Raw genomic sequence first — 26,431 nt, forward strand, 5'->3', positions numbered from 1 at the left:
TCAATCTCTCTTGCCCAGAATGGCTCAATAACAATGAGCTGGCCAAATCCTAAAGTGGAGTGCTGGAGTGGGGCTGTGGTACATGGTGAGGGGAGCAACAAGAGGGAACAATTTATTTGGTCATGACCTTACCATTTTGTCTGTCACGGATGCATCTGCCCAAGGCAGTATTGGTTAGAGTGATCACCTCACAGATATTGTGGAGATGATGTCCTTCCTCTTGCAATACTTTCACTACCACCATGCTAAGTGGAATAGATTTCGAAGTGGACATTCACAAGGTGCCATCATAAAGCCTGTTTTTCTAATACCTCTTCTTTATCAACTTTTAGCTCTTCCAATGTCTCAATTACTTTTTCTTTCTCTATGACTTTGGCAACTGCTTTTTCTTGGCAACTACAAATGCAAAGAATTTGTTTTGTACTCCATATTGGCCCTCTATATCCATTACCGGATCCCTATGTTGGTCCTTAATTGCACCTACTTCTCTTCCTATACTCATCCTATTTATATGTCTATAGAAGACTATTGGATCTCTTTTTATGTTAACTGACCGCCTTTTCTCATGTTGTCTCTTTGCTGCTGTTATTTCCTTTTCAACTCTCCCTCTGAGCTTTCTATATTCAACCTGATTCTCAGTTATATTATTAATCTGACAGTATAGTCATTTACATCCTATCATCTTATGCTCTCATTTTCATCCGGAGGGCTCATTGTTTATTACTCTACCTTTCCCCTTGTGGGAACATGCCTCAATGATGCATGAACTATCTTCCTTTCTGAAGGCGCCCATTGTTCAATCGCAGTATTGTCCAGGAATCATTGATTCCAATTTACTGCAAGGAGCTCTCTCCCAATAATAATTTTATCCTGGTTTATTGTTTTCTATAGCGCCTTAGCATTATTGCTGTGTAGGAAATAGGGTATTCGACATATTGCGCATAATGTTACAGGGGTCTGAGTGATATGGCTATGGTGAGATTTGTATCAGAATCAGACAAGAGATTCAGTGAGAGCCATCTTAATGTCTGGAGCATCTTGTGCCATCTGTAATGATTTTCACAAGCAGTACGACAAGCATCTGGCCAGGCAGTGGTGAGTTGCCAATTCAGGGGTTTATCGCTTTTGAAATGATTTATTGTTGGTTCAACTCACCTCATTAATAGTCAGTTTCCTATCTTTCTAAGCTCACCAAACAAGCTAGACATTGGACACCAGAGTGTCTACCTGGCAATATTATGTTGCTGCTTGTCCAAGTTGCACCCAATCAAATAGCCTCCCAGGGTACACTTTGGGGGCAGCAGATGCGTGTATCCCTTGTCCATAGACATTAAGATCTGGTAAATGCCAACCCCTGTCGGCCATCATATGCACCCAAAGAACTCTGAAACATGGACAGAAGGCATGCAGCCTTTCATCAGATAGCCAGTGAGTGACAAGTTGTTCTGGGAATGATGTGTGGGTAAGATTGCCCCAGAACTGGATGTGAGTGACAGGGTGGTGTAAGAAGGTTCATGCTGTGAGTTTGATACAGTAAGATACAGCAAGAGAACTCACTAGGTCTCATGGCAAAAGAGTCTTCAAAAACACCCAGTGCACTTTGGACTTAGCCAAAAAATGGTAATAGATATGGCAAGTCTTAACCCGACTGTTGTGTAGGAAACAGGGTATTCAACATCTTGTGCAGAATTTTATAGGGGTTTGAGTGATAGTGAGATTTGTGCCAGAATCAGATGAGAAGTTCGGTGAGAGCCATCTCAACATCTGGAGCATCTTGTGCAATCTTTAATGTTTTACATAAGCAGCATGATAAGCTTTTCACTGCCCTCATTCTGACAGTGACTCAGAGCACAGTGTCTAAACCATACAGTCCATGATGGTGAAGTGTAAAGTGGTTTATCAAGATTTTTGGTGCGTGCTATTCTTCTAGGCTTTCACTTACCAGAAACTCCCATGTTTTAAAGATGGATCCCTTCAGTCCTTCTCCCTCCCATGATATCACTACACAATCACATGTACACGATGCAGCACTGGGAAGAGGGTACAAGAATATAATTGCCGAATATGCAGACTGTATTCACAACTTGAACCAGGTCAAAATATAAGAGTTCAGGATTGTCAAATGAACACATGGGTTCAGAGAAGGATACCGAGATGTTGTGTCTAGTTCTCAGTCATATAATGTTGCAATGAACAACAGTGAAGTCTCACAAAGAAATTTGCAACATACCAAACAGTATATGATCAACCATCCATCATGCAGAATGATGACACAGATACTGAAAGTATTACATTCGTTCCAGATGATAACGCACTTACAACAAGGAATGCATATCCATCCACAATGACCGACAGTACACTGCAGAGCGAAACTACACACTCAAGTTGGGATAACTGTAGAAAGACTTATTCTGGAAGTGTTGTACACCTGTCAAGGCATTATCTTACTGTGTAGAAATAACATACCTAAATGCATCCTTCCATGATATACCTAAATGCATCTGTAAAGGACAAGTGGCAAATGTTAGATTATTATATAGTTTCCAGACTAGACAGTGTTTCTTTAAGGCAGTTAGAAGATATATTCCAGTATGAAGATTCTCATCACTTGAACAGAGGAATAACATTATCTACTCGCCAGTCCTTCGGGACCTCTCCAGAGGATACTAAGATCTTGGTCAAGGCCTCAGCAATCTCCTTCCTTGCCTCTCTCAACAACCTGGAATAGATACCATCAGGTCCTGAGGACTTCTTGCTCTTCAAGAGACCTGACATCACTTCTTTCTTGATCTCAAAGTGGCCTAGCATATCAGCATGCTCCACATTAATCTCAATAGCCTCCATATCCTTCTCCTGTGTTAATCTGATGCAAAGTACTCACTTAGGATTTAATTCACATCCTCTGCCTCCAAGCACAACTTTCTTCCTTTACCCTTGAGTGGTCCTACCTTCTACCTAGCTATCCTGTTATTATAAAAGCAGGTTTGGAATGCCTTGCGATTCTCTTTAACCTTACTTACCAAGATCATTTCATGGCCCCCTCCTGCTTGCCTAATTCTTTGCTAGAGCTCTTCGAATATTAGAATCCCTACAGTGTGGAAACAGGCCAAATGGCCCAACAAGTCCACACTGACGCTCCAAAGAGCACCCCACCCAGACCCATTCCCCTACCATTTCCCTTCACTCCCCATGGCTAATCCACCTAAGTTACACATCTCTGAACACTATGGGCAATTTAGCATGGCCAATTCGCCTGACCTGCACATCTTTGGACTGTGGGAGGAAACCGGAGCACCCGGAGGAAACCCACACAGACACGGGGAGAATGTGCAAACTACACAAGATGGAATTGAACCCGGGTCCCTGGTACTGTGAGGTAGCAGTACTAACCACTGAGCCACTGTGCTGCCAAGCAACGAGACCTTAGAGTGCAGGTTAATAGTTCCTTGAAGATGGAGTCACAGGTGGACAGAATAGTGAAGAAGGCCTTTCGCTCACTTGCCTTCGTTGGTCAGAACATCGAGTATAGGAGTTGGGATGTCATGTTTCGGACAGGACATTGGTGAGGCCATTTTTCAAATACTGCATAGGAGTTTGGTTGTCCTGCTATAGGAAGGATGTTGTTAAGCTTAAAAGGGTGCAGAATAGATTTATAAGAATGATGCCGGGACTGGAGGGTTTGAGTTATAGGGAGTGGCTGAATAGGCTGGGGCTATTTTCCCTGGAGCATTGGAAGTTGAGGGATTACCTTAGAGAGATTTATAACATCATGAGGGATGTGGATAAGGTAAAAGCCAAGATCTTTTTTTTCCTAGGGTGAGGGAGTCCATAACTAGAGGGCATAGAAGGGAAAGGTTTAACAGGGACCAGGGAGGTGACATTTGCATGCAGATGTTGGTGCATGTCTTGGAACAAGCTGCCAGAGGTAGTGATGGAGGCTGGTACAATTACAACATTTAAAAGTCAGTTGGATGGTATATGAGCAGATGGGGTTTAGAGGGATATAGGCCAAATTGCTAGCAAATGGGACTAGGTCAGATTAGGCTGTTTGGTCAGTGTGGACGAGTTAAACTGAAGGATCTATTTCCGTGTTATATGACCCTGTGATTCTGACTCAGTTTAGTTAAGAATTGGTGCAGTTAAAATGACAGGGAAGATTTATCTGCCAGTATCCCACGCAACCCTGCTCTGAGTTGCTGAAAATGAATACCAGCCTCCCCCCCGCCCCGCCCCAAGAGAACAGTCTGAAACTTGACGTGAAATGAATATCAGGCTGCAATGACACCACCTCAACTGGCATTAACTAGCTGGGAAGAGGAACTGGAGGAACTTACAAAGGCAAGTTTTTTTTAAAAAGGAAAAATCAGAAATTGCTGGAAAAACTCTCAGCAGGAGTGCCAGCTTCTATGAAGAGAAAGCAGAGTTTATGTGAAGAAAAGTTACTGGAGCCAAAACATTAACTCTGCTTCCTGTCCACAGAAGCGGCCAGAGCTGTCGAGTTTTCCAGCAATTTCTGATTTTGTTGCTGATTTCCAGCGTCTGCAGTTCTTGGGTTTTTGTTTAAGCTTTAACAAAAAATCATAATTTCCTTGTCAGTCAGGCGGACAGGAGTATTCTGCTGTGTTCCCTTTCCCAGCCTCAGGTTCTAAAGGGAATCAGATGGCTAACTGAAAACGAACAAGGTTCAGTGTTCTGGAGGGAAGGAAGGAAAATGGCATTAAGTGAAATACTCATTTGGAGAACTGGTACAGACACAATGGGACAAATGGCCTCCTGCATTGTAACAATTCTCTGATTCTCATTATATAAATCCACTTGAAGTCCAGCAGTTATTTTTGGTTGGCCACTGAATTTTTTGAGTACTTGTTAATGATGATCAATTAATGATACAAATGCCTTAATAAGTTATGGAGAAACTTGCGAAACTTTGGAGTCAGTGAACAGCAAACGTCTAGACTATTGACCGTAAATAAACAACATTGGGAACTGATTTCATCTTATAAATGTAAAAAACAATGAATATAATTTAACAAACCTTTGAAAAACTATTATGTTCTTAGATTGATGGTGCCATTTGGCAAGCAACAACTGAAAACTACAGCATTCAAACATTCAGAAATAAGAAGCGACAAAAAAATTACAGAAACCTTCAGTAAAAAAATGAAGTTTGTCTTTTAGTAGTAATGGGGTAAAGTGAGGGACCACAATTACAACATACAGTCATTCCCTTTCCAACTAAGTTTTCTTTGCTGCTTTCAAGAAAATGATTCATGGTCTTTGCAGATTTTTTAACGTCAATGTTTTCTATCAAGGCATTTGAAAATTCTGACATCCCCAATTCCATTAGTGCTGGCACTAGGAATGTACAGGGTCAATTGCCGATTTGGCAAGGCTGGCCTATTCGGTGAAATGTAAATCGAGGCCAGTTTTGAATAAGCAGTTCTTACAAGCAGTTAACACATACAGTGCCCAGAGCATTGAGATTTAATGTGAAATTACATTCCTTTTTCTAATGTTACACCAAAGAGATTGTCACTTGCAGAGTTCAAAGCCGCTTTTAGATATACAGGCATAAGAGACACTGATTTAACTACGGCCATGCAATAATAGTAAATTACCACATCAGCATGAGACCTGATTGACAGGCGGCAATATTTAAATGCTTTTTTGATATGGAGACTCTTTAGGGTATTAGTGTTTCCCTGTAGATGTGGCTGCCAGGAAAGGATGTCAAAGCATTGAGGGAGAATGTGCCAGGGAGACAGAATGTCTCTTGTTGCCCTGTTTTGACCCTGCAGTCTGCACGTGTGCAACTTCAGCTGTAGAGCTGTGCTGAAAGATTTGCCAGACCAGTTTCACATGGATGAGGACATTTGTCCAGGAAACTAGAAGCTCTTGATTTAACGTATTGCTTAACAGGACTGCAATAATTGCTCCGGTGCAAACACAACGGGGGTAATTCTGACCTCAGCAGATGGATGTTAAAAAAAAAGGATGAGGTTGATCCATGATAACACTCTCCCAATTTCATTCTCCGCAAAGTGAATGCAGATCCATATAAAAGGCAACTGAATCAATATCACTTCATAAAATCACTAATAGACAGAAGGATCCTTGTTGCTGCTAACATTTTAATGAGTCATAGAGTCATAGAGATGTACAGCACGGAAACAGACCCTTCGGTCCAACCCGTCCATGCCGACCAGATATCCCTACCCAATCTAGTCCCACCTGCCAGCACCCGGCCCATATCCCTCCAAACCCTTCCTATTCATATACCCACCCAAATGCCTTTTAAATATTGCAATTGTAATGGCTAGAATAGACAGAATGGGTGTATTGCCAGGTAAGGTTGTGGAAGGAAGGAAGGGGTGTGTGGTGGAGGGATTATCAGGAAATTGGGAATTGACACAGTGTAACATGTCTTTCGTCTGCAACTTGCTCCCCGATTCAACCCTTGCTCCCACCACCCCACTTCCCTGTGGAGAGATTATGCCTGACAAAGTTCAATGATTAACCAAGAAAATTTTGTGCTAAATATTTTTGTCATGCTCCAAGTTACCATTTTAATAAGGCTCTTTGTTCCCACAGGAACATTAGAAATATTAGGTTCATGTGATCTTTAGTCCTGCCTGGCTCACCTTGCCATCAATGGAACTGTGTGACTCATCTCCACAGATCTAGAGGCATCGTGCTTCAATGAAAGTAAGGATTCCATGCTGACTGTGACTGTACACAGTTTGGAATGACATCTGTGTTCTTGGACATGAGAAAAACAGGTGCTCCACTTGGATGAACCTTTGTCAAATATTGGGGCCTCAGGAATTTGAGATGCACTGGGCAATTTTTACACTGTAGTTTACCAAACGTACCTCACTACACCATCCCTCACAACTGATCCTATTCCCCATTTTATCACGTGTTCCCAGAACAATTTACCACTCACTGGATATCTGCTGCTTGGCTAGCATTCCTTATGCCCTGGAAAGCCCATTGTGCCTCTCGGTAAGCAATGTCAGTCTGGAGTTGCCCTCAACAGTCCCTGGTGTTTGCCTCAGACAATGCAGACAGGAAAACGTTGTTTTCCTGCTATGGGCCGGGACCTGCAGCTCCTGCTGGGTTGGGTGGTGAAGAGGCAGGACTTCCTGCTCCCCTAGTAGTAGTGGTCACAACACCAGACCATGTCAGTCTGCTCCAAGGTTGGCACCTCGATCAGTCCATCTTCCCATACAATCTCACCCACCTGCAACAGTACGAACCCTGCATCCCCTCTGTTCTGACTATTCACTCACTTGGGCATTACTCTGCCTACACCGAAAGTAACAGTGGTGCTCCCCACTTTCATCTCTCATTGTACCTGCCTCTCTCTCATTCCAGGAAGAAAACATTAAGGCAGAAAGAGTTAAAATTGGTGCTGGGCTGCCTAACATTTGTATCCTCACCCAATTTGTGGAAATGAATCAGACTCTGACTTCCCCAAGTAATTGACTGGACATGTCCAAGTCTCTGGATTGGTAGTGGAGACCACCCTTGACTTGATTGAGGGCTGCTGATGACCATGACAGGGTTCCTGTCTGTGTGGCTGCGCTAAATATGTACAATGGGATCTTGATCAGATGGACCAATGGGCCGAGGAATGGCAGATGAAGTTTGGAGAAATGCGAGGTGCTGCATTTTGGAAAGGCAAATCAGAGCAGGACTTATACACTTAATGGTAAGGTTCTGTGAAGTGTTGTTGAACAAAAAGGTCTTGGTGTTCAAGTCCATAATTCCTTGAAAGTGGAGTCGCCAGTTGTTAGGATAGTGAAGAAGGCGTTTGGTATGCTTTCCTTTTTTGGTTAGTATATTGAGTATAGGAGTTGGGAGGTCATATTGTGGCTGTGCAGGACATTGATTAGGCCACTTTTGGAATATTGTGTGCAGCTCTGGTCTCCCAGCTATTGGAAAGATGTTGTGAAACTTGAAAGGGTTCAGAAAAGATTTAAAAGACTGTTGCCAGGGTTGGAGGATTTGTGCTCGGGCTATTTTCCCTGGAATATCAGAAGCTGAGGGGTGACCTTATAGAGGGTTATAAAATCATGAGGGACATGGATAGGTTAAAAAGCCAAGGTCTTTACCCCAGGATGGGGGAATTCAAAACTATAGGTTTAAGGTGTGAGGAGAAAGATTTAAAAGGGATATAAGGGGTAACATTTTCATGCAGAGGGTGGTGCATGCAGAGAATGAGCTGCCAGAGGACGTGGTGGAGGCTGGTACAATTAACAACATTTAAAGGAATCTGGGTGGGTATATGAATAAGAGGAGTTCATTGGGATATGAGTCAAATGCTGGCAAATGGGACTAGATTACTTCAGGATATCTTGTCAGCATGGACGAGTGGAACTGAAGGGACTGTTTCTGTGCTATGCAACATTATGAGTCCATGACTCGATATAAAAAGACAAGACCGAAGTAACATGAGCCTGGTATCTCTGGCTAAGGAGGAAAGGTGTAAAAAGGCAAGGCATTTGTGAGCGTCCAGGTAGCCTGAGAGAGTGTGAGTGCTATGACATAAGTGAAAAGCTCAGAGATGCAGCCCGGTCCATTCCATGAGCTGGGTGTTTCTCCCTGAGCGTAGTGTCCTTGCTGCAGCATCACAATGGTAGTGGCTGGTTCAGTCGTGATGCATTTAACAAGCTATAATTCCCTGTAATTCACAATTCCCCATTGCCTCGTGAGGAATATGCTGTGTCACTCAGCAAAAGATGGAGCAAGAAACTTCTGAACATCGCAATTGGCATTGTTAGATCACTCGACTGATTCTGTTAGAAATCTGTACCCCACATCGCTCAGAACCCTGTTAGCTCCTGCCCAAGATCCAAATCTGCTTGATAAGCATTTTCCATCCCACTGGTCCTTCAGTTCCAAAAAACACACCTCGTTTTTCAAAGTGCTAATTTCTGCTGGGATGCAGACCCACTTGGAGTTCACATGAGTGAGGGACAATTGTCTGAACTCTGGCAGGGGGTAGGAAGTGGAGTGACCCATTCTATATCCCATCTGATTGAATAGAACAGAAAATTAAGTAATGTAAAAGACAGCAGTCCAACCAGCATGGATCATTTTACCCTGCCATAGTTACCACAATTTTTTTAGTTGAGGGAGTAAACGTGGGTAGAGCCTGAGGCAGACGGCAAACAACTTGGTCTTTTGCAACATGGGGCCTGTACATTTTAACCGGGTGAGTGGGGCTAGCTGGTCAGCAAGTGGGAGCAGTCTACCTAGATACAGAAGCTGCTGCTGGGGATACAAAGGCAGGGTCCCTGGAGCCCTGTACCTGGGCGGATATTAGGGGACAAAGTAGTGGCAGGAGGGCCTTGAACTCCGAGAATGGAAAACAAAGTTTTTTGCAGTTTTCAAATTCCTTGTGTGGCTTGGAGCACCAATCTTGTTCTGCCTGGCCTACACAGAAACAATATTTTCAATCAAGATGCCTTTTGAACTATGCACTGTCATATCTTGTGGTCATCATCCATTAGTACCTTGTTGTTGGGGGCAATTTGCTGCTATCAATCCACCATTTTATGCTGAGTCTAAGGACCTGTCTAATTATCAGGAGTAGAGGACAGGCCACCATAGTATCTTAATTCAAGAAGACATTCTTCTTGCACAACAAACTGCAGTTTATTGCATGATAGCAATAGGTACGATGAATATTAACTGGTTATTAGAACTATCAGGAGCCAGGTATTTCAAATTTGTCTCCACAAGGACCTTGTGCAAGAGTAATAATTTCTTAATGCAATGGCTGCGTGACTTCATCAGATTGGAGAGTGAATACAGCTCAAGGTTAATTCTATCAGAATCATAGCCTGAAGCGCAACACCTTGGTTACCTGGAACCAATTTGCACATTTACAGAAGGAATCCACTGCCTTCAGGTAGCTATCCTTCTTTCGAGTAAGTCCCTCAGACCATTTTAACTATGCACCAGACATGTATGCATTGGGCTGGCAGGATTAAAATAGTTTTGTTTTTAATCTTTCTCAGGTTGATAAAATGAGTTGTAAATCTCTGGCTGTGATGAGAAAACAGGACGGTATAAGGCTTGCCAAATAATATTGCTGGCTTGTTTAAAAACCTAGAGGCATTTGACATCTAAAGGAGACTGACCTCTTCAGATAGTGTTTGTCTCCCTTCCACGAATCTCACTGATTATTCCCAGATATGGGGGAAGCCTGCATGGTAGTCTTTTATTAAAGCTACTGTCATGTGGAAAATATTGTTAATAAAACAGTTGTAGTCTGGCTCATAGCTGCCGCTGACAGGAAAATTGTGTCCCATGAGCCTAGTACATAGCTGTATCACATTCCGACATCTGAAAAAATAGTCACTTATCACTTTGCAAGGTATGGAATAATAGTGGCATTCCAAGGGTAAAGAACAATCTAACATATCAGTGTGCTTTGCAGTCATCTTTGGGAAATCAAAGTGAGCACAATGTTGACAAATTTAGCAATAGGACAGCTAAACATCCAACCGGGGTGTCAATACATGCTACTTATAAATTTGTCAGGCCAATATGGCAATATGGGATCTGTTGAAGGATCTTTCTGGGAAAAGTTACTTACGGAGTGCATCAGCAGTTAGGCCTTTCCTGCACATGATTCCACTGTTAGCCAAGCAGTCTGCACTGACAAAATCGAAAAAAGGAGTTCAGAAAATGTGCAAGCTGCATTTCTATGGTGCCAAGAAAGCGACAGGAATGATCTCATCCACATTGTCTGTACCCTTGCTCTCCCACTTAAACAACTACATCATTCCCTCCATTCTATCCTTATCTGCATCAGCACACCTTTAGCTTCTGCCAAGAACTTTAGGAGCAGGCACAAAAGGCTCAGCCCTTGAGCTTGTTCTGTTATCTAGATTGCTGGCGATACCTATCTGAATATCAGTTTCCTCACGTCCCTCAATGCCTTTGGTGTGTAGAAAACTTTGTCCTCTGCCTTGAACAGACTCAATGATTGACTTTCACCTCCTCTTTGTGTAGACAATTTTAAGGAATCACCATCCTCTAAATAAAGAAATTCCTCCTCATCTAAATCTTAAATGGTATGTCCCTTGTTCTGAAACGGTGTCATCTCATTCTCAAACAAGTTCAAAGTTCGTTCTTTGAACTGCCAGCAAAGGAATGAGAGGTGTCACTCAATAAAATGTTAAAAATTTGGACCAAGGGCCAAATAATTTTCAAACAGTTTTGAACTTCAGTCCTTAGGTGTTTACAATCAGTATCCTAATGCTTACGGCCTTCTAACCAAGCCATTAAAAACTGACTCCCCCCTCCATGCAGTGCTAATTTATATGCCCTTTCACTGCCTCTTATGAACCCCGCACATGAACAGCAGTGAAGTTGGCCATTCAAGATCTTGAAACTATCTCTCCCATTCAATTAAATCATGGCCATTTGTACTTTACCTTAACTTATTAATCTTAGATTCCCTACAGTGTGGAAATAGGCCCTTTGGCCCAACAAGTCCACACCGACTCTCCAAAAAAGTAACCCACCCAGACCCATTCCCCTCTGACTAATGCACCTATCACTACGGGCAATTTAGCATGGCCAATTCACCTGGCCTGCACATCTTTGGATGATGGGAGGAAACCAGGGCAAACCCACACAGACACAAGGAGAATGTGCGAACTCCACACAGACAGTCACTCGAGGCTGGAATCGAACCCAGGTCCCTAGTACTCTGAGGCAGTAGTGTTAACCACTGAGCTGCTGTGCCACCCTATCTTGGCTCCATATCTTTTCATTCCCCTAACCTAACACAAATGTCTCAACCTGTTTTGACTTTTTCAGCTGGCCTAGCCCTTTTTAATTAGGCAAATTAAACGAATAAAGTGCATTTCACTCAACCAATTAAATATCAATTAAATTAAAGTTGATAAAAATTTCAACAAGGAGTTGGAAATGAACAATTTTCCAAACTTTGATGTTATGGATGTCATTTAACTACTGCAGTAATAATTAATTCTGTGGCAACTTTCAATCTGCTTTAAGTTTTGCAAATAAATTTGTTAAACCATTGCTTTCCTTTTAATTAATTTTTATGACCCAAATGTCAAGAGAATCAATTGCAGTAACTTTTCTTCCTACTTGTACACCATTACTTCTGGCATTCCCCAAGGAATTATCCTTGGCCACCTCCTATTTCTCATGTACGTGCTGCTCTTTGCAACATTATCTGAATGCAAAGGGTAGTTTTCATATGTGCACTAAAGATACCCAGGTTTACCTCACCACCAGATTCCAATCTTACATTCATGTCAACTCTAGAACCACCCAGTCTACTGAAGTCACACAAAGGCCTATAGCTTGAGACAGGAAGTTCTACCCTAACTTTCAAAGGGAGCAGATGTATCTAAACTGGCTCCCTAAAGTTCCAATACTTAAGGCTTTCCAAATATGACTGCACTTATTGGTTTTAAAACCTTCTTGTTATCTAATAACTGTACTTCTTCTGTAGATACTTCACAGTGGTGTATCCTTCATTTATTTATCCACTAATAAATAGATAAATCAAAGACAAGACAAAGACAGTGGAGAATTAGTGACAGTGCACTACCTTAAACAACCCTTACTGAGCATCACGTATTAATCAAGGTGGCAAATATCAATGTGCAAGAAATATCATGTCGTTGGGGTGATATGGACCTGAAGCCATCAGCAGGAGACAAAATCCAGTCGATCCAGATAAAATTTTAAAAATTACAAGCAAGTGAATTCGCCATTTTAAAAGTATCGCTGATTTAAGAAGACACAACCAGTCAGTCAACAGTTGAACTGGGATTACCAGCTGAGAGTGACAGCAGCAGCTGTAGGTAGATGTGCATGAGTCAACATATTAGTATGCAAGGATTGCATGTAGTCAAGATGACTAGTGGGATGCTATCTTTATTATGAGATATTATGAGATTGTGCAACTTTGTACCTCTGCCTCAAAAGGCAGTGGAACTTGCCCTTGAATATTATTAAGACAAGTGAATAAATTCTTGTTAAACAGGAGAATGGTAGGTACAGGCAGGAATGTGAAATTAAAATCTCAAGCAGATCAGCAATGAGCAAGGGTTGAATGATCTACTCCTTTTATTTTGCACTTTGTCAATGTCCCCCAGATGAAGTGATGGGATAGCTGTCTGAGTGAACAAAGGTGATTTCCTCCACAAAGGAAATTTAGGAGATTAAAGGTCCTCCAGATAAGATAAGGTACTAACAACAAGGTTTACAAGGAATGATACCTTCCACAAGGGCTATCCAAATGACAAAAGATCCTCCAGCAGATAAATGATTCACAGACCAGAACAAAGATCAACAGTCTTTAAGCAGAATACCATTCTTCCTATTCCAAAGAGAATGCATTCTAGTAAAAGTGCAATGTCCAGACAGTCTACATTTGTGAACTCAGAGTCGTTGGGTGACATGGGATAATGATCAATATAATATAGTGATATTCACAATTTAACAATGGATTATCTATGGGAAAGAACTTGAGGAGAGGTACTGTACAATGCAATAATTCTGAAGGGGGTTAATGCTTGTATATCCTTTCCTCCATCCATTCTACTAAAGGCTCACCATATAGTCTGTGGCTAGGAAAAAGCTGTTCTATTCTAGCTCTTGGAGGGAACAGATGCATCATACCAACTCCCTAAGATTATCATAATTATGCCTTGCTGAATGCAATTATACTTAAAGCTATCATGTAGTAAACATTCTTGTAAGTATAGTACTCTTCTATAGATGCTTCATGCTTCACTTATGAAGGGCGTTGGTTCAATCCTGTCTGGAGTATTGTGTACAGTATTGGTCTCCTTATTTAAGGAAGGAGGAAAATGCATTGGAGGCAGTTCAGAGACATTTTATTAGAGTAATACCTGGGCTTTGCAGGTGTCTTATGAAGAAAGGTTGGACAGGCTAGGTTCATATCTACTGGAGTCTAGAATAGCGAGAGGTGGCTTGTTTGAAACATCTTTTTGGAGCCTTACAGGGTTGATGTGAAAAGGATGTTTCCTCTTGTGCAGGGAGAAAGAACTCAGGTTTATGGTTTAAATATCAGGCATTGACTATTTAAGTTGGAGATGAAGGGAATACTTTTATCTCAGCGTGTCATGAGTCTTTGGAGCTCTCATACTCAAAAAGCAGTGGAAGCATATCTTGGAATGTTTTTTAAGGCAGAGCTGGATAGATTTGTGGTAACCAAGGGGGTGAAAATTTAACAGAACTAGGGGGGAGATTAGCCATGATTTTACTAAACTATGGGTTGCAAAGCAGCCTAGCCCAGCTCCTAAATCAGATATGTTGCTCCTAAATAAGATATGTTGCTGTTATAGCTAAGCTTCCCTCAGCTTTGCTTACAAGAGGCTGTTGCAAGTCTCTGCAAGTTATGGATAATTTTGTGGCCTCTCCAAACAATTTCTAACCTCTGCCCCACAGTCAAGTTGCTTTGCCTTCTGTGTACAGGAAATTTTCACATGCTGCTAATGTATTTTCTCCTTTTTTTTTCTAGATATGATGTATTGTGCAGGTCACCTTTTCTGTGCCAAATAGATGCGTGCAGTTCAGAGTATCAATGTAAGATTGACATGGATATTAGAGAACACATTAATCATGTGATGTGTGCCTGAACATTATCAATTGCAGTACATTATGGATTCTAATATTTTAGACATTACAAGAGTGACTACATTTCAAAAAGTACTTAATTGGCTGTAATGCATTTCAGGATGTACTATGGCCATAAAAGATGTCACAGGAATGCAAGTTTTTTTTCTCATAAAGTTGGTTTCTCAACTTGATTGGGGAATAAGCAAAAGTTCATGCAAAAGACCTCAAGTCAGGAGAAGGATGAATACCACTCTGAACCACTCACACCTGGTTAGACCAAAAAGGGTCAACTGGACATTGCACAACCCCTAGAAAAAGATGGGAAGATACATAAGCTGAATGGACATAGTTAAGGTATATCAAAAAGAGAAGTAGTTAAGACTGTGGAGCAAATTTAAGAGAGATTTAATAAATCATCAGTTACCCACAAAATACTGTGATTCACATGGATTATTATGCCATCTGTTGGAAAAGTTAACAACCACTTTATTTGATATTTAAGAGTTGAGGAGTAAAGTGTGAGTTAGCTTGACATATGACCCATCGAACTAGATTCACTGAGAACCATGATGAAGTCTATATTTGAATGGCAACTGAACTTTCTTTTCAGTTTTACTTTGTGACTGTTTTTAAACAGGAATGGTAAATAGTGTAGAAGATAATGCGAATCTATGCTGTACTATAGTTTGGTAGATTTTTATTAGACACAAACATAATGCTTTACAGAAATTTTCCTTTTAATAGGAAATGCTACAGAATAATTATTTTGGTTTTTGTTTTCTTAATAAATGAAAGGCACTACAATGTGAGTTAGCTTACCATTCTATTTTTACAGTATGTCTTTCAAAGAACTTTACATTTACTTAAACAGGTTGTTCTAATAGAGATTTTGTAATCCAGTCATACATCACTGCCTAAGTACAATTTAATAATGTTCGTGATTTATATCCATATCCTGTTTCCTTTGAACACAAGAAAAGCTGCTGCTCATTCTTTTTATAAGTCATCTGTTTCTAAGTTATAGCAAAACTAAATTAACTCTTTATAATCACTTGATCAAGAATATGTGGAACATTTGCAACCCTTGCTTTTGTGGTTTAATCCAACAGTGTTGGGCATATAATAACTGGTTACATTATTGCACCAGTATTTGAGGGGCCTGACTATTAACAACCATAATACCATAAGATAAAGGAGTAGTATTAGGCCATTTGGTCCATCAAGTCTGCTCTACCATTCAATCATGGCTGACATGTTTCTCAAACCTTTTCTCTTGCCTCCTCCCCATAACCTTTGATCCTATTACTAATCAAGATCTATCTATCTCTACCTTAAATGTACTTGATAATTTGGCAACAATGAGCTCAATTTCCACCCTAGAGTCGTAAAAATTAAATTCAATTAATAAAATAAATTTGGAATTAAAACAAAACTAGCACTCAACTGATTTTTGACGCAGAAAGAAATAAATAAGAGCGTCTATTATGCAACAAACTGAGACAGTAAAATGCTGTTTGAAGGTAATGCAGTAATGAAAAACGAAGCAGAATATACAAGCAAATTGTATGATGATTCAGATTGAGGGAGTTCTCAAGGTATAAAGGCAAGTGATGGAAGGACAGCGATGAAATCAGAAGTAAAGAATGCTTTGAAACTGATGAGTACAGGAAAAGCTCCGGGCAGAGATGAAGTTGCAACTAAACTTCTAAAACTCCTTGGTGGACCTTAATTAGAAGTGGGAACACAAATTTGTGATAAACATATACCAAACAAAACATCCCAAGTGACTTGAGTCAATCATTATTTTTAAGTTACAATAGAAACCTAAAGCAATGGAATGCAAACATAAGAATTATAAGCTTAGGAATTCCTGTCATTAAAGCAAATGTAAAAATCATAACTTAAAGAAATAACATGCTTGAAGCAGAGATTGTGGAAGCATAGTCTGGATTTAGACCTGCTGAAAGGACAAAGGGAGGGATATCTAACATTGGTGCACTTTTTGATATATACTTTGAAGTAAAGAAGAACAGGATTAGAAATTAGACAAAAACTTTTTAAAAATCTTGCAGTAAACTAACAGCAAAGCATCACCTGCAAAATTAGAATCAAGATATCATATATCAAGTAAAATTCAGAAGGTTATAATATAGTTTGAGTGTGAACACCAGATGTAAAAGAAAATCAATGAGAGTTAGACAGAATATATTATAAGAAATTGGAATGAAGATTGAAGTACGTGGTGTTACACTGAACAGTTCGATAGGTTTGGCCATTTAGATTAGATTACTTACAGTGTGGAAACAGGCCCTTCGGCCCAACAAGTCCACACTGCCCCGCCGAAGCGTAACCCACCCATACCCCAACATCTACATCTACATCTACCCCTTACCTAACACTAGGGGCAATTTAGCATGGCCAATTCACCCTGACCTGCACATCTTTGGACTGTGGGAGGAAACCGGAGCACCCGGAGGAAACCCACGCAGACACAGGGAGAACGTGCAAACTCCACACAGTCAGTCGCCTGAGGCGGGAATTGAACCCAGGTCTCTGGCGCTGTGAGGCAGCAGTGCTAACCACTGTGCCACCGTGCTGCCCACGTAAACGTAAAGTGGAGGACAGCAGAAACAAGGATCACAGCTGGAGATGGTAGCCACACAGCAGTTGCAGATGAGCAATTGTGTGTGTGAAGATGCCAGAAAACAGACAAGTATGGCATAACATGCCATGAGCTCCTGGCAGGTGTAGGTACAGGCAGCAGCAGCAGCATAAAGACTTTTCCCTGGACTGGGGGAGTCCAAAACTAGAGGGCATAGGTTTAGGGTGAGAAGGGAAAGATATAAAAGGGACCTAAGGGGCAACATTTTCATGCAGAGGGTGGTGTGTATATTGAATGAGCTGCCAGAGGAAGTGATGGAGGCTGGTACAATTGCAACATTTAAAAGTCGTCTGGATGGGTATATGAATAGGAAGGGTTTAACAGGGATATGGACCATATGCTGGCAAATGGGATTAGATTAAGTTGGGATATCTGGTTGGCATGGATGGTTTGGACTGAAGGGTCTGTTTCCATGCTGTACATCTCTATGACTCTCTGTCTCTATGTCTATTACCACAAGCAGCTTGATAACAACACTGCTGTCCGAGCTTGCCACGTCCTAAAGGATATGGCTGCCAGCTGCAGCTGGTGGTGAGGGAACAAAGTAGACCTCCTGATCCTCACCAATCTGCCTGTCAGAGATGCATATTTTCTTGACAATATTGGTAAGAGTGGACCACTGCACAATCCTCATGGAGAAAGTGAGGACTGCAGATGCTGGAGATCAGAGCTGAAAAATATGTTGCTGGAAAAGCGCAGCAGGAAGAAGGGCTTATGCCCGAAACGTCGATTCTCCCGCTCCTTGGATGCTGCTTGACCTGCTGTGCTTTTCCAGCAACACAATCCTCATGGAGACAAGATCCCACCTTCTCACTGAAGATACCTTCCATCGTCTTGTATAAAACTAACATTGTGCTAAGTGGGATACATTTTGAACAGATCTAGCAACTCAAGACTGGGCAACAATGAAACACTGCAGCAGAATTGCATTCAAACAGAATGACAAACTCATAGCCTGACATCTTCCCACTTTTCCATTACCATTAAACCAGGGGCTCAAGCTTGGTACAATGAAGAGGTCAGGAAGACATGTGAGGAGTAGCACCAGGTATATCTACAATTGAGGTGTCAACTTGGTGAAGCTCGAACTCAAGAATATTTGCATACCAAACAGTGGAAACAGCATGTGATGGATCAAGACAAAGAGATCCCTCAAGTCACAGGTCAGGCCTAAGCTCCAAAGTCCTGTAACATCCAGTTATGACTGGTGGTGTATAATTAAACATTGAATTGAATTGATGCCCACATCTTATTAGTGGCAAATACTACTCACTTGTCACTGTGCAACCAAACCTTCCAGCATACTTGATGGCAGAGTGGGCATTTATCAGGACCAGTCATCAATGAATTTGCTTTGCTCAGTGCCCTAATCAAGAAATCATCCAGGACGTTTGCTGCACAATATAAAACTACCTGATATTTAATGGACCTATCCCTAAACTGGCATAACATAATTAGGAAAGTTCCACCTTCAACTCTCCCAAATCTAATCATGATGTGCATTAAACTGGTAATGGTTTCACAGGGATACAGAATGATCTTTATCTTTCTTCCTTTTAGCCTTTTAAAGATTAGAAAGATACTTTGAGAAAGTATCAATCAAGAGCAACTGATGACTGTTTATTAAATTGTGTTTTCAATTGAGAAGAGAAGAAACATCATGTTCTCCTCATACCTGCAAGATTTGTTACATTTTCAGACTCATAAGGAGAGATGAAGGGAAATATAATACTTGCAACTGTTGGACCAGAATGAAAGATTGTAATTTCAGTTAATTTGTTGGTACTCTTGACAACCCTGAGCGAAGTTTCCAACTTCATAACCTTCCCATTACCAAGGTGGACATTTTCTACAGCCTTCCATTGCCCGCTTCTGGCCCTGCCTCAATTCATCGGCTGCTCAGAAGTTCTATCATTGCCTCGCTATCTCTAAATTTGACTATTCTAATGCTTTCTCGGCTAACCTCCTATTCATTTCAGCTCATCTCAAGCTCTCATGCCCATATCCTTTCTGTCACTAAGTTCTGTTCACCCAACATCCCAATTCTCCCTGATGTATGTGGGTAGCACTTCATTTTAAAATTCTCACCCTTGTTTTCAAATCCATGTTCATGTCTGCAACCTTCTCAAGTAGTAAAATCTTCTGAAAATTATATAAGCTCCTCCGACTCTGACCTCTTTTGTACCTCAATTTTAATTACTAACCAATTGACTGCCATGCCTTCAGCTGTCTGGGCCCTAAGCTGTGTACTTTCTACCCTAAACCCTGTCTTCTATCTCACTTTCTAAAACACTCCTTTGAATCTATTTCATTGACTAAGCTTTTAGCCACCATTCTGCCATCTACTTATGTGTTTCACTGTCAAATTTTGCCTCTGTGAATGACTTTGGAAGGTTTGACTATCTTAGAGACACTATATAGTACAAAGTCAATAAATGTGGTGCTGGAAAAGCACAGCCGGTCAGGCAGCATCTGAGGAGTAGAAGTATCGATGTTTCGAGCATAAGCCCTTTATTAGGAGTGTGGGGAAGGGCCAAGGAGGCTGAGAGATAAATGGGAGGGGAGTGGGGCTGGGGGTAAGGTAGTTGGGAAGGCGATAGGTAGATGCAGGTGGGGAGTGATGGTGACAGGTCGGAGCGGAGGGTGCAGTGGATAGGTAGGAAGGAAGCTGGACAGGTAGGATAATTCAAGACGGCGGTGCTGAGTTGGAGGGTTGCATTTGGGATAAGGTGGGGGGAAGGGGAGATGAAATCAACCCTGATCCTGTGTGGTTGGAGGGTCCCAAGGCAGAAGATAAGGCATTCTTCCTCCAGGTGTGGGTGGTTAGAATCTGACAGTGGAGGATGCCCTACTGTGTCTGTTGTTCCTGATGTGATCTCCTCTTCACTGGGGACACAGGACGCCAACATGCAGAATGTTTCAGAAAATATCTCTGGGACACATGCACTCAACAACCCCACCACCATGTGGCCGAACACTTCAACTCCCCCTCCTAATCCGATAAGGGCATGCAAGTCCTGGGCCCCTTCCACCACTGGGTTCTAGCCACCCAATGCTTGGAAGAAGAACACCTCATCTTCTGCCTTGGGACCCTCCAACCACATGGGATCAATGTTGATTTCACCAGTTTCCTCATCTCCCCTTTCCCCACCTTATCCCAGATCCAATCCTCCTACTCGGCACCACCCTCCTGATCTGTCATACCTGTCCATCCCCTTTCCCACCTGTCCGCTCCATCCTCCACTCTGACCTATCACCATCACTCCCCAAACCTGCATCTACCTATCGCATTCCCAGCTACCTTGCCCCAGCCACACCCCCTCCCATTTATCTCTTAGCCAGCTCGGATCTTTCCCACATTCCTGATGAAGAGCTTATGCTCCAAATGTCGACTCTCCTGCTCCTCGGATGCTGCCTAACTGGCTGTGCTTTTCCTACATCACACGTTTTGACTCAGATCTCCAGCAGCTGCAGTCCTCGCTTTCCCCTAATATATAGTACAAATCTTTGGTGAAAAATTAATCAAAGGTAGATCTAGGTCTAAAACATTAACTTATCCATTGTTAAAAATCACACAACACCAGGTTATAGTCCAACAGGTTTATTTGGAAGTACTAGCTTTTGCAGTGCTGCTCCCTCATCAGGTAACTGTGGAGCAGGATCATAAGACACAGAATTTATATCAAAAGATCACAGTGTCATGCAATTGAAATGATATATTGAACAAGATCCCAAAATGATTACCAATTGTTCTATTGTTTCAATTGCATGACACTGATCTTTTGCTATAAATTCTGAGTCTTATGATCCTGCTTCACAGTTACCTGATGAATGAGCAGCACTCCAAAGCTAGTACTTCTAAATAAACCTGTTGGACCATAACCTGGTGTTGTGTGATTTTTAACTTTGTCCAACCCAGTCCAACACTGACACCTCCAAGTCATGGCTATATTCTGTTGCCAGACCTTATGTGCATTTCAAGAAAGTTCAACTCTTCTTTGAAGAGTCAATGATTCTTGGAGTGGAGAACAGAGACTGAGTGGGCATGACATTTGTAAAGTGTTTTAAGTTTATGCACTTGCAATAGCTAACGAATCAAGATGAAGCATATTTCACTCATTATGGAAAGTATTCCTGGTACCAGTAGATGGCATCCTGTAATCAGCTGTTTGGAAATGTCGCAGTCCTTGTTGCAAGAATTACAAGCAGACTAAGATGTAGTTTTAAATCAATCTCGCAGATGTAACAAATTGCTCATTACCATTTGTATATTTTACTACAGCTGCTATGGCAGTTTGCTGACTCACAGAGGACCACCACAATGCTTGTTCAACAATAATTTAGGCAATGAAATAAAACATATGCAAACAGTTCTTGTTTAAACAGATGACTTCAAATAGAGAATCAGATCCAGCCGAGTAAAATAATTAGCAACGGAAACAGAATAAGAGTAATAACTCATATTCTTGTTACACTTTCGTTTTTTCTTTGTAACAAGCTGTATATCACAAAAGATAGGCTTGAAGTGGATTAGTCCACTGTCTGCCCATTACTATGCTGTCTAGATTTTTAAAAGCCTCTCTGTCCTCTATTTTTAACCATAAAAAAAATCCAAATTGCTCAGAGGATTAAACACCACATCCTCAATTAGTATCGTATTCGCTGCGTGGCTCAATATGCAAAAAAAAGCTTTCTGTCTGGTGCTGATTCCTTCGGGTGTCTCTTGGTTCAATGCTGTGAAAGAAGACACCATCCATTCTTATTAGGGCTACAAGTCAGTTGTTATTAAAAGGCCACTGAAACCATTAGACGGGACAATAATATCTGGAAAAAAACAATTGAACTCATTTAATTCCTTTATCCAGGTGCAAACCATTATTAGATTTAAAAGGAATTGTTCTCTGAGAGGCACTTGCAAACATGTCACCCAATGCCTTGATCTTGATTTAATAAGAGTGCTGAATGTTTATACCCTTTGTGTCACACGACACAGAACTGGGTTGGGCCATTAGATTTCATTATTCCACAAGAGACTTGCGTCGAATTTTTACTTTGAAGGCAACCTTATTAGAATCTTCTCTTTAATCTAACATTCGGAGAGGGTCATATCTGTTATCACACAGTTTTCCCAGGCATCTTCTTCAAGTGCTACCGGTATTGCTTCGAAGACAACATCTGCAGAGCAATAAGGACAGCCAGTTTAAAATTGGGTTTAGAAGGAAGTAAAAGGTCAAAAGCAAAAGTGTGCATTGGACTGAGACTTCGTCCTCTGCCAATCTGATTTTGATGAGGTCAAAGCGTTACGAAACAACCAAGTTTATAAAACTCAAGTTGGATATAATGGGAAAGGAGGAAAATAAAAACAATAGATTTGACTTCTCCCCATCAAAGCCCTACCCCCACAAAAGCAAGCTTCAATGTGATGACTCATAAATTTCTTGTTTGAGGATTGAAGTAGCTTTCCCTATTCATTGAGGATACATAACATTTTTGTGACATTGTTCCTCGATTTAGTGGCTGTGAATATTTTTGTTTTGGATCACACTTGCCCATTTCTGGCTTTGGTACTGTTTAGTGCTGTAACACAATGCCCTAATGAGGAGGTCAACGTGACCGCAAATGAACTATATTCCTCCAAATGGCCTACGGGAGTCAAATTACTTTAAAACAGAGATTTTCAATGACTTTAATGGTACTAGAATATATTAACATTGTGCGGTGATAAAATAAAGCTAGCATTGCATGCTGCTCTGTGTCCTTTGGTTTTAAACCTGAGCACGTTTTAATATTACTATGTTACAAATCACACAACACCAAGTTATAGTCCAACAGGTTTAATTGGAAGCACTAGCTTTTGGAGCGACGCTCCTTCATCAGGTGGTTGTGGCCTGGTGTTGTGTGATTTGTAACCTTGCACACCCCAGTCCAACACCGGCATCTCCAAATCATAATACTATTATGGGCAGACTTTATAGTGCCTTGTGGCAGATTTGAAGCTTGTAAAATGCAGCATGCTGCCTGCCCATTGCCTACATGCCTTCTTAGCTTATCTCCCATTTTATGAGGAACATGAAAGTGTGGGCAGCTCACCCAAACCTTTTATTATTGCGGCCCTTAAGTGGCCAATAAATTAGTTACCTAAATGCCTCATCCAATCAGTGCTGCTACTTTAATGTCACCCGCGACAGGACCAGGCCCATGCAAGGTGGTACTTTCTCAATCTTTACCGGGTACTAGGTAATGGGGAATGAACCTCCATTGAAGGACACCCCAAAGTCTACACTCTTTAATCCGCTGGTCACCAAATTCTCTCCCTGGACTCCCTAACCTGGACCACACATCACTCAATCCCATTACTGTGGTCTGTACACAATCCAAAAAGTCCCGCTCCATGGTCTCGCCACTTGAATTGGGCTAATCAGGAAGGATTAGTTTGTGACTAGCTTCCATCAGTTTGATTGACGAGACACAATCTGAGGCCATCATGTTTATGAGACATTACAAATAGAAAGAAGAATCATGTTAAAACACAATTCATTGGAATTTCTACTCTTATTTCAGATTAAAAGCAATTGTAGCACTTTACGTTTGTATTGCTGAGTTAAGTTGATTTTGGTTGTTCTAATATTTTGCAATTGTAATGCACATCTTTCCTAAATGAATAGATCACTGAAATTTATTCATTATAGATGTTTTTTAATCAACTCCAGTCACATCTGGAGTTGCTGGAGCCCTTATCTATGCATTGTAAACTTGTGAGTTGGGTGCAACAATTAACTTCAGTTGCTTGGCATATTCAATCAAAAATGTTACCTGAAAAGCAATTTTGTTTCATTGAAGCAGCAATCTCAGTCAGTAAAATATTTCAAATCCTGCACATGGAGAATGTACGAAGGTTCAAACTGAGTTGGATCCTTTCAGGGCTAACTTGTTTCATTGAAGCAGCAATCTCAGTCAGTAAAATATTTCAAATCCTGCACATGGAGAATGTACGAAGGTTCAAACTGAGTTGGATCCTTTCAGGGCTAACTTTAGCCATAGCAGATAGGGAAGAAATTATGAGAAGGAGGGCAGTCAACACAGGACTTAAAGATGCACAGTGTACAAAACATGATAACTGAGCTTGTAGTGTAGATTGAAATTGGCAGATTCGATGTTGGTATCAGAGAGATATGGCTGCAAGTGGATCATGGCTGGGAAATAAATATCCAAGGATATGCATCCTATTCAAAGGCCAAGCAGATGGGCAGAGAGGATGGGGTTGCCTTGTTAGAAATAAATTAAATTAAATCAATCATAAGAATCGATATAGTGTCGCTAGGTGCAGAATCTGTGGTTAGAGTTGAGCAACTGTAACGGGAAAAAGGCCCTAATGGGATTTATATACAGGCTCCTATATGTAGTCAGGATATGGCACAGATAATTCATGAGATAGAAATAGTAAGAAAGAAAGGCATTACTACAATAATCATGGGGGACTTCAATGTGTAGGTGGACTGGGAAAATCAGGTTGGCACTGGATCCCTAGAAAATGAAATTGTGGAAAGTCTACAAGATGATGTTTTTTGGAGCAGCTTGTGGTAGGCCCCACGAGGGAAAAGGCAATTCTGGATTTGGTGATGTATAATGAGACAGGCTTGATTAGAGAGCTTGAGGTGAGGAAACCCCTTGAGGACAATGACCATATCATGATAAAATTCACCCTGCAGTTTAGGAGGGAGAAGCTTGAATCAGGTGTAACAGTGTTACAATTGAGGAAAGATAACAACAAAGACATGACAGAGGAGCTGGCCAGAGTTGATTGGAAGAGGAGCCTAGCAGGGTAGATGGTGGAGCAGCTACAGAAGGAGTTTCTGAGGATAATTCAGGAGGCACAGAAAAAAATTATCTCAAGGAAGAAGAAGGATATTCAGATTAGAAATAGAAATTTGGATCTTGACCAGAGATAGGAATTCTCAGCATGATCAGATATCGGGCTTCTGACAAGGATCAGAATTAGAGATTCTGACCCTCAATAGAAACAGAGATTCTGACCAATCAGAGATTGGAATTCAAACCCAGATTGGACAATTTGCACCATGGGTAGACTAAATATCCATGCAGGTCAGAGTGACATCAAATTATCAGAAGAAGAAGGGCTGATGCCCAAAACGTCGATTCTCTTGCTCCTTTGATGCTGCCTGACCTGCTGTGCTTTTCCAGCAACACATTTTTTAAGATCAAATTATCAGAGCCCTTTAAATGTCACCAGGTTTCCCTGAGTGAATTTCAGAAGCTCCAGCACCTATGTAATTCAGAAACTACAATACAAATTTTTTAATTTGTGGTGAATTGACTTTAAATGTCTTTGACACATTTATTAATGAATTCAATTACCTTCCTGTCATGTGCAGGTGACTTCTCCACATTGACATCAATATTCTGCCGTCAACTTAATTGTTGAGGTTTTTGTATCTTTGGTAGCCAGTTGCATGGACTCCTCCTGATTACATGGCCTCAGTTGCTGTCTTGCCTGTCATAGTGAGCTACATTACGTTTGCCATCATAATGAAGAGGAACAGAAATTGTTGGAATTTCTTTCCTGCCTTATTCAAAAGAATGAAGGCCAATTATTGCATCAATACCATCTCTTTGGCTGAGTCCTGCTAAGTCTGCAATTGAGGATCAAACCTGATATTTCCTTGAGCTATATGGCTCAGTGTTATACTGGAAAGGGTCCAATTGACTACTATAAACACGCATGGGATAACACTGCATTGCAGCTTGCCAGGAGGGTGAAATCTGATCTAAAAATATCTATTGGGCTTCTTGAGGGTTCTGCCAACAATATGGTGATTAATCATAAGTGCATTTCGTTGTTATGACAACTGCCTCTTTATTAAAAAAACACTTCCATTCATGAGAAAATAATGAAGTTTGTCAACTCTGTATTGGATAATTAGAAGTTAGTCAACACACTATGGTGGAAAATAATTCACAAGCTCTTTCAGATCGGTCATCTAAAGAAATGCTGAATTCAAATGGCACATAGCATTATAACTTCGTACAATCTTTACAGTCATTCTTTTCAACTCTAGTTCTTTCTCTCCACGGCATGTTGGTAATTTTTAGACAAATGGATAA

This window comes from Chiloscyllium punctatum, chromosome 8, assembly GCF_047496795.1.
Source record: "Chiloscyllium punctatum isolate Juve2018m chromosome 8, sChiPun1.3, whole genome shotgun sequence".
Taxonomy (NCBI): Eukaryota; Metazoa; Chordata; class Chondrichthyes; order Orectolobiformes; family Hemiscylliidae; genus Chiloscyllium; species Chiloscyllium punctatum.